Source organism: Elephantulus edwardii, unplaced genomic scaffold, assembly GCF_000299155.1.
Source record: "Elephantulus edwardii isolate Elephantulus edwardi_28Jun2011 unplaced genomic scaffold, EleEdw1.0 scaffold00023, whole genome shotgun sequence".
NCBI classification, from domain to species: domain Eukaryota; kingdom Metazoa; phylum Chordata; class Mammalia; order Macroscelidea; family Macroscelididae; genus Elephantulus; species Elephantulus edwardii.
Window position 1 is genome coordinate 19,821,471 of NW_006399773.1, and position 9,607 is coordinate 19,831,077.

The window sequence follows — 9,607 nt, forward strand, 5'->3', positions numbered from 1 at the left end:
ACACTGGAGTACACATCTCCATTTATGTATCATTTCTAATTTCTTGGGGTATATTCCTAGAAATGGACTAGCTGGGTCATACAAAGTTTGGGGCTTCTGTGTTTAACTTTTTGAGGAAATGCCAAACTGATTTCCAGAGTGGTTGTACCATTTTACAATCCCACTCACAGTGTATGAGAGTTTTCACCTCTCCACCTCCTCTCCCACATTTATTGCTTACTGTCCTGTTAAACTGCCACTGCTACTGAAAGAGATGGTATCTACTTTTGGTTTTGATATGCATCTCTCTTATTGCCAGTGATTTTGAGCATTTCTTCATGTGTCTGTTGGCCTCCTGCCCATCTTCCTCTGTGAAAGATCTTTCCATGTCTTTTGCCTATTTTATAATTGGGTTATCAGTCTCTTTCTTCTGGATGCCCAGCAGTAGTGTATAAACTTTTGTTATGAAACCATTGTCTGAGATGATATTGCCAATTTTTTTTCACAGTTGGTAGGTTTTCTTTTACCCTGCCCAATCAACTTTTATTCACTAAGCCCTACCCACTGGGTCCTAGTTAGTTTAAAACAAGAGGCTTCCAGCCCACAATAAGTCGACTATAAATTACATCAAAATGACCAAAGACTAAACAGCTTTGCCTGATTGTAAAATTAAATCTAAATAACCAAAACACTTACACCTGATTTTTAATTAAATAAAAAAAAAAACACTGATGTGTTTCCAGAAAAAAAAATATAGATTAGGTAAAAATCCTACTTCAGATTACTAGCGTTTTTATTAAACCCTGATTTCATTACAGTAAAATCATGAGGACTTCATTGTAATATTTGCTGATGGTTTCAACTTTTATTTGATTATAAAACATGTGCAAGTCTAACATAACTAGTATTACACTTGCTTTACATTATAAAAAGAAAAAAAAAATAACCCATCTTCTAGAATCCAATAGCTTCAAAAGGCGCTCAAAGGCCTGCCCACCTGGCCATAACTGGTTAAACAAAAATATTACAGAGCATTTTAAATTCCTCATCCTACCACAAATTGCCTCTATTTCCTTAGTGTTGCAATGGATTTATCTTTTTTTTCTTCTTATTTAGAAATTTGTTAATTTGTCAGTAATAGACCTAGAGCTATCTCTTCTTTAATAAACTATAGCTGTGTGTCTAATGTGATAATGTTTACCCATGGTGGACAGTTTGTTGGAGCTCCCCAATTAAAAAAAGCTTGGAAACAGGAGTGGTATCTACTTCTGAAATGGCTTGTCTCCAGAAACTCTATGAACAGTCTCAGGTGTTTTGTTTATAGGGTCACTATGAGTCATAATTATCTTAGTTTAAATTCAGCTATTTTTTAATATATCCTCTTTATTCTGTATTTTATGATATGATTTCTTCAAGAATTTAGTTTGAATTTTAAAACTTCTACTTTAGAAAATGTAAATATAGGGAGTTCTGGTGGTCTAGTGGCAAGAGGCTGCACTGCAATCCCAGAGGCATACGGTTTGAATCCAACATATGCTCTACTGGAGAAGGAAGGGCAATCTCTTGTACCAGTCAGATCTAATTTGATATTACACACACACACACGCACACACACACACACACACACACACATTTAAAAAAATATTTAAAAAATGCAAATGTATTTAAAATTTAAATGTATTTATGCTCTCCAATGATTATAACCTTAGAAAAGTTTAAGTATGATTTATTTTTCAGAACATTTACATATTATAATGTACAAATGTGGACAGGAGCTTACTACTGTCTTTCTCTCCCTTCTCTTTGCCCTTTTTAATGCTATAATATCAGATCTATAAAAGCCTAATAATAATATATTGGAGTATGTCAATTTAGATTCTCCTTCATGATTTATCCCCTAGTATTGGATGCCTCCATAGTACCAACATTCTGGCACTCTTTTTAGGGCTGACAGCTGAGTTATTTATCCAAGGTGTTGCTGCTTCCTTCCAGCTAACAAAATTTTGTACCACAGAACATACTGTTACTACTACGAGGCTAGCTTTCTCTGCATACCGAAGTACCATCTTAATTTTAAAAAATCTGTTCCAGTTTTCTATAAATAAAAATGGAGAGAACATTTCATTCTCTTTATTTTTTTTAAAAAAAATGTTGTCTTTTAAGTGCCAAACAGAGGTACGTAACTATATAATGTTCTCTAAGCTGGTAGTTAAAATGAACCATTTAGTTTTGCAAGTTCTTAAGTTCCTTTCCCACAGGGTTTAGATGTGAAACACGAGTATGTGGAAGAACAATTTGCATAAAAGCATACAAATAAAATCTTATACATAGCGTTAGTGATCATACTAAAAAAAAAGATTTTTTTTTAATGGACAAGTTCATGTTTATCTCTTTTTTTGTTGTCTTACAAATATCAACCTATAAAAGGTCAGTTAGCTACACAATCCCAGTAGTTAACTTTTCTAGCCATGACAATACTTTTGAGTTTAAATTATAAAAAGTCAGATTTAATCTTCACAAAATTAAAAAAATCTGAGTGTATGAGTTTTTTTAAAAAATTAATCATGAAAATTTTGAGTAGACCATAAAAACAATGAAATAGCTATCGACCAGTTATTTAAATTTAATAAATTCTAGTGTTTTCCAAGTATTATTGACATATTTTAGAATAATAAAATGTCATATATCACCAGACATTCCTCATTCTGTTCTAAACTATCCGTAGTTCTTTAGTGTTGAAATAAATTTCTTTGATCTATTCAGATATTTATATTTTACTGTATTATAACTATTTGCATTTTAGTATACAACATGTATTATAATATGTTTGATTTCCCCTCACTTCTTTGTCTGTTTCTACCACAATAACTGTAAAAATGGCCTCGAGTATATCAAAGACGATGGCAATGAACAGGATACAGTAAAGCTCAGATCTTCTGTTCAGAGGGTTGTGTTCAACCTGATGGCAACTCACCAATACCATTTTATATCTAACTGGTGCATTTACAAAAAAATTAATTCATTTTTGTTATGTTTTTACCATCTGTTTTCCTCCTCATTATGATTATTTTTGCAATGTTTTGCCGTTTTGAACTATTGTTGCTAGTAGGTCTTGAGTAGACCAGGACTAATAGCCACCCTATGAATGACAAATCTGAACCCCACCCTATCCTGTCCTCATCATCTCTGCCACACTTGAGCCCATAAAGTCATCCTGTCAGTCCATCTCATTAAGGGTAATTCCCTCCTTCATTAACCCTCCATGAGCATGATGCCCCTTTCCAAGAATGGGTCCCTCTTAACAACATGACTAATGTGTGTAAATCACATTTCGCCCACTTTACCTTCAATTGGTACCCTGGCTGCACCCAGCCCACTACGTATTTGTTTGCTTTATTGACAGTCCTTGGTATATTTAGTAATCTTCTCCAGCACCTTCACTCAAAAGCATTAATTATTTTATCAGCCTTATTCACTGTCCAACTCTCGGATTCATAGCAAGAAATTGAAAAGACTATGGCTTGGAAGTATACTTTAGTCTTTAAACTAACATCCTTGGTCTTCTGCCCTTTGGAAAGGTGCCTGACTGAATGTATCTATCACTGTCATCTGTTATCCAAGTGAAGAGGATTTTTATTTTCTTGATGTTGAGATATAATCCATACTGAAGGCTATAATCTTTGAACTTCTGCAGTAAGACCTTAAGTACCTCACTTTCAGCTAGCAAGGTTGTTCAACCTGCATAACACAGTTTGCTGATGAGTCTTTCTCTGATCCTGATGCCACATGCTTCTTCATAAAGTCAGTTTCTTGTATGATTTGCTCAGCACAGAGACTGAACAGTTATAGAGAAAGAATATAACTCTGATGCACATCTTCCTTGATTTTAAACTATACAATGTCCCATTGCTTTATTTGTACAATTTCATGGTCTAGGTATAGTTTTCAAACAAGTAAAATTAAGTGTCCTGGGATTTCCATTCTTCTCAAGTTAGCCACATTTGTAATGATCCACACAGGAAAATGCCTTTGTATAGTAGATGTCTTTTTTGGTGGAACTCTTATAGCATAGTGGTAAGAAGCTGTGTGATAATCTCAAAGCCATGAGGTTAGAATCCGTCGGATGCTTCATAGGAGAAAGATAGACACTCTTATAGGCAATTCACTGCCTCTGAAAATCCAGTGGAGGGTTAGCTATGGATTTCAGCTATGGATTGGTTCCATCTTGATGGCATACAACAACAACAGATGTCTTTATGATACTCTTGACTTTTAGTCAATATCTGAATGACATCAGTAATGAAAACACTGGTGCCATGACCTCTTCTAAATCTATGGCAGTACTTTGTTGATGTGGTGTTCTCAATGGGTGTTGTTTTTTATTCCTAAATATTTTTAAATAATATTCATCAGAATTTTACTTGCATACAATAGTAATGATATTTTAAAATAATTTCCACATTCTATTCCATTACCTTTTTTTTGAGAATGAGCACAAATATGGACCAGTCTGTTGGCTAGGTAGCTGTCTCCTAAATTTATTGGCATAGCCTGGTGAAACTATCCAGTGTTTGTTGGAATGTGTCAGCTGGTATTTCATTGATTTCTGGGCCCTAATTTATTTTGCCTATTCTCTCAGAGAAGCTTGAACTTCTCACTGTTGATGACAAACTGCCTCCTGAAATGGTTCTGTCAGCCAATTTTTTTTTTTTTAGTTTGAGGTTTTGGTGAGGGTTTTTTTATTAATTTTAATGGAAGTTTACAGAGACTTAGGGTTTCCTTTCATTCATTGAGGCACTTTTCTCCCTGCCTAACCTCTCCCCCACTTTATCTCTTCTCCTTGAAAAGTAAAAAAAAAAAAAAAAAATTCTTTCATTGTTGCTCAATCCCTCCTTTCAAGTCCACTCCACTGTGCTGCCTTCATTCTGGACTCCTATCATGACAGTAATACCCAATCATATAATCCTTTTAAACAGTTCTTTCCCTCATCTGTTTCAATACATCATTCCTCCCCTCCCTCCTTCTCTGTCTTCTCTCAATCCCGATGTCAGTCTCGTTTTACAACAGTGGCATGATTCACTATTTGTCCTATTGTGACTGAGATATTTCACTCAGCATAATGTCCTCCAGGGTCACCCATTTTGAATAATATTGTATAAGTTCCTTGTTTTTCAATGCAGTGTAGTAATCCATTGTGTGAATACACCACAGCTTCTCTATCCATTAGTTTGTTGATGGACACTTGGGTTGTTTCCAGCTCTTTGCTACTGTGAACAAAATATGTGCTTGGGTGGTGGCTATGGTTTCTTTAGAGTAAATTTTTGGGTCAAATTATATTTCTATTTACAACTTTTTAAGAGAACACCATAGTGCCTTCCATAGTGGTTGCACCATTTTAAACTCCCACCAACCGTGAATAAGGGTTCCACTTTCTCTGCAAGCTCACCAGCATTTAAAGTTTGCTATTGTGTTAAATTTTGCCATTCTTACTGGCTAAGATGATATCTCACTGTTGTTTTGATTTGCATCTCTCTTAGAACTAGGGATTTTGAACATCTCTCCATTTGCTTGTTTAACAAATGGTGCTGACAAAATTGGAAAACTATCTGCAGAAAACTCAAGAAAGTTCCACACCTAACTCCAAATACAAAAAAAAAAACCAAAAAACAAAAAAAAAACAAATTACAAGTGGATATGGACTTAGGACTAAAACCAAGGACTATAAACTTTATTAAAGAAAAGCTTGGAGGAACTTTAGAAGTCCTCATCCACAAGATAAACAGTCTTCCAAGCAGTCTGGAAAATCTACAATCAGGAAAGGATAAAATAGATGTATGGGACCTTCTAAGAATCAAATTGTTATGTTGTTGTTGTTATGTGCCATCGATTCATTTGTGACTCATAGCAACCCTACGTACAAGAGCTCTAAACGCTTTTCTATCCTGTGCCAACCTAGCCATCTCAAACGCCCTTATTCCCACCGCTCCACTCATAGAATCGATCCATCTCATCAAAAAGTATGTCAGATGAAGCTTCAGAATCCTTGACTCCAAGGAGCATTCCAGCTTCACCTTCTCCTGGACAAATCTGTTTGTTCTCCTAGCAGTCCATGATATATTCAACACTCTTCTCCAGCACCACAGCTCAAAGGCATCAATTCTCTTTCTATCAACCCTATTCACTGCCCAACTCTCTGATGCATAGCACATAATTGGGAAGACTATAGCCCGGATCAGGTGCACCTTAGTCTCCAGCCTGACGTTGTTGCTCTTCAGTACTCTTGAGAGGTCCCTCACAGCCGACTTTCCCAATGCGATTCGTCTTTTGATTTTCTGGCTGCTGTTACCAAGAGTGTTGTTTGTGGAGCCAAGCGGACTAAAGCTGTGAACAATCTCAATCTCTTCACCATCCATACTGATGCTGCCAATTGGCCCAGTGGTGAGAATCTTTGTTTTCTTAATGTTGAGCTTCAATGCATACTGAAGGCTGCAGTCCTTGACCTTCTGCAGCAAGCGCTTAGGTCCTCCTCAGTTTCAGCAAGCACGGTTGTGTCATCTACACAACACAGGTTGTTGATGACTCTTCCTACCAATCCTGATGCCACATTTTTCTTCGTACAGCCCAGCATCTCAGATGATCTGTTCAGCATAGAGATTGAAAAGGTCCATCCCTGATGGACCCCCTTCTTGATTTTGAACCATGTATTGTCTCCTTGCTCTTTTCTGATGACTGCCTCTTGGTCCAAGTATAGGTTTCCCATTAGTACAAAAACTTCTACAACAGGGTAAATAGGGAAACCACAGATTGGGAAAAAAAAAATTTGGTAATAACATGTTAGACAAGGGACTTATATCTAGAATTTATAAAATATTCAAACACCACAATAAGATAAAGGTAAATAACCCAATTGAAAAATGGGAACAGGATAAGAACAGACACTTCCCCAAAGAAGACATTCCGACAGGCAATTTTTTGGTACAGTGAATCGAAGTATTCCTTCCACCTACTTTTATTGCTTCCTGGATTATTCAGGATTTTGCCCATGATATCATTCAGTATTGCAACACAAGGTTTGAATTTATTTTTCATTTCTTTCATCTTTAGGAATTATTATTTTGTATTATGAAAAATATTACTGTGACAATTCTTATAGATAGTTGTTATGCACATTTGTTTCATATTATCTAAAGTATATACCGAGATATTGAACATGCTATTTTAATATCAAGTTAATAGATATTACTATTTGTTCTCAATATGATATATATGTCAGATTCCAATGACAAGAGCTAGTTATTTATCCCACTTATAGAAAGAAAGTATGGAAATGCAGTCAGGCTATAGGGCTTGGAATGGGAAAGAATATATATATATATATATATATATATAAAACTTATATATATATGTATATATATATAAAACTTACATTCTCTCTAAGACTGTTCGTATAGTCATCAAATATCTCATTAATCTATTATATACAATATATGCTAACATTTCACCAAAAGAGAGGAAAAAAGCCAACCCAACTCCAATCAGTCATTTAATCAAACTAATTCTCTGGGTAAATATGTTTCTTTATATCAGAGCACTAGTAACACATCATATTTATCAGAGGTAAGAACTTAAAAAAAGTTTGTTCTGCTATTCATTGATAAAGGATGGACAACACAGTTACAAGATACACTTTGATTTAGAAAAGGGAAGGTTTGAGACACATTTTTAGAAATTTGAAAATCCTGTCAAGTGTGAATAAGAAAGCACACCACCAAGAACACGTGAGAAAATACTTAGTTAAACAATAATTTTACTATTTGGGAATTTTATAGTAAATTAGTAATTTTCTCCCTAGTTCCTTTATTTATTTGGTCTCTAGTTGATATACAGTTGACTTCAACTAATAGTTTATGAGTTAGTTGGAATTAACAGAATGGCAACAAACATTGATTAGCAACATAATCTACAAAACAGATTATAATCTCTGAAGACAATTAAAATGTTTTAGGTTGGAAATAATGAAATTAATGAAAAATAGAAAAAATATTTGATAAGATTCAAAGATTTCTTATAGGAAAAATATCATTTTACTCCATTTTAAAATGGTCAAATATTTCATCTCTTTTTACCTCTAATTTTCAAATGCTAAGTGCAATTTTCATCACATATGTGTTACATCAAGCAAAAAGTAATCTCTAATAAGCAAAAAAGGAGCCTGAGGCTCTTTAAAAAAAATAAAAGAAAAAAGCACTGATTCTTCTTCTGTTAATTTTATTCATTATTCAACATTCAGAGGCATAAGAAGCAATTAAAGAAATTACAACTTGAGCCAATTACTCCTTAGTCTCTAAACTGACATCCTTAGTCTTTAAAACTTTTAGAAAGGTCCTTGATCACACATTTTTTTCTGTGCAGTAATACTCTTTTTTGGTTTAATTGGTATTTTAATGAAAGTTTATAGAGAACTTGGATTTCCATTCATTCATTATTGCACATTTTCCTCCCTGCCCCCCAAAGTTCAATTTTTTCTTTGAAAAAAGTTCTTTCATTGTTATACAGCCCCCCAAGTCTACTTTACTCTGCACCTCTTATTCTGAACTCTTATGCTTATAATACCTCATCATTTATTCCTTTTATACAGTTAACTCCCTCACCTGTTTCAATTCCATGTACGTTATTTATCCCATCTTTTCTTAGTTTCCCCCCAAGTAACATGTTAGTCCTGTTTTATAACACTGGCATTGTGCAGTATTTGTCTTTTTTGTGACTAAGATATTTCACTCAATATAATGTCTTCCATCGTCACCTATTTTGTATATTACATGAGTCCTTTGTTTTTTAGTACCGAATGATATTCCATTGTGTAAATATACCACAGCTTCTCTGTCCATTCGTTTGTTGATAGGCACTTGAGTTGTTTCCAAGACTTTGCTATTGTGAACAAAGTAGCAATAAACATGGGTGTGCATATATCTGCTTTGGTGGCAGTTCTAGTTTCTTTAGGGTATATTCCCAGTAGTGGAATTGCTGAGTCAAATGGTATTTCTTTCCAAACTTTTGAGAAATTGCCATACTCTCTTCCATAGAGGTTGCACCTTTTTACACTCCGACTAACAATGAATAAGGGTTCCAATTCCTCTACATTCTCTCCAGCATTTGTTTTTTGCTGTTCTTACTGGGGTGAGATGATATAGTTGTTTTGATTTGCCTCTCTCTTAGAGCTACAGATTTTTAACATTCCTTCATGTGCTTGTTCATCATCTCTCTTCTTTGGTGAAGTGTCTGTTCATATCCTGTCCCCATTTTGCAATTGGGTTGTTTACCTTTATCTTGTGGCATTCGGGTATTCTATAAATTCAAGATATAATTCCCTTATAGGACATGCTAATGCCAAATATATTTCCCCCCAGTCTGTGGCTTTACTTCTTTGCCCTGTTGGAGAACTTTTTGGATGTGCACAGGGATTTGATTCTTAGAATGTACTATTAATTTATTTCATCCTTTCCTGGTTGTAGGTTTTTCAGGATGCTTGGATGACAGTTCATGTTGTGGATTAGGGCTTCTAGGATATTTACAAGCATTTCTCTAAAGAAGTTTATAGTCCTTGGTTTTAATCTTAATTCCTTGATCA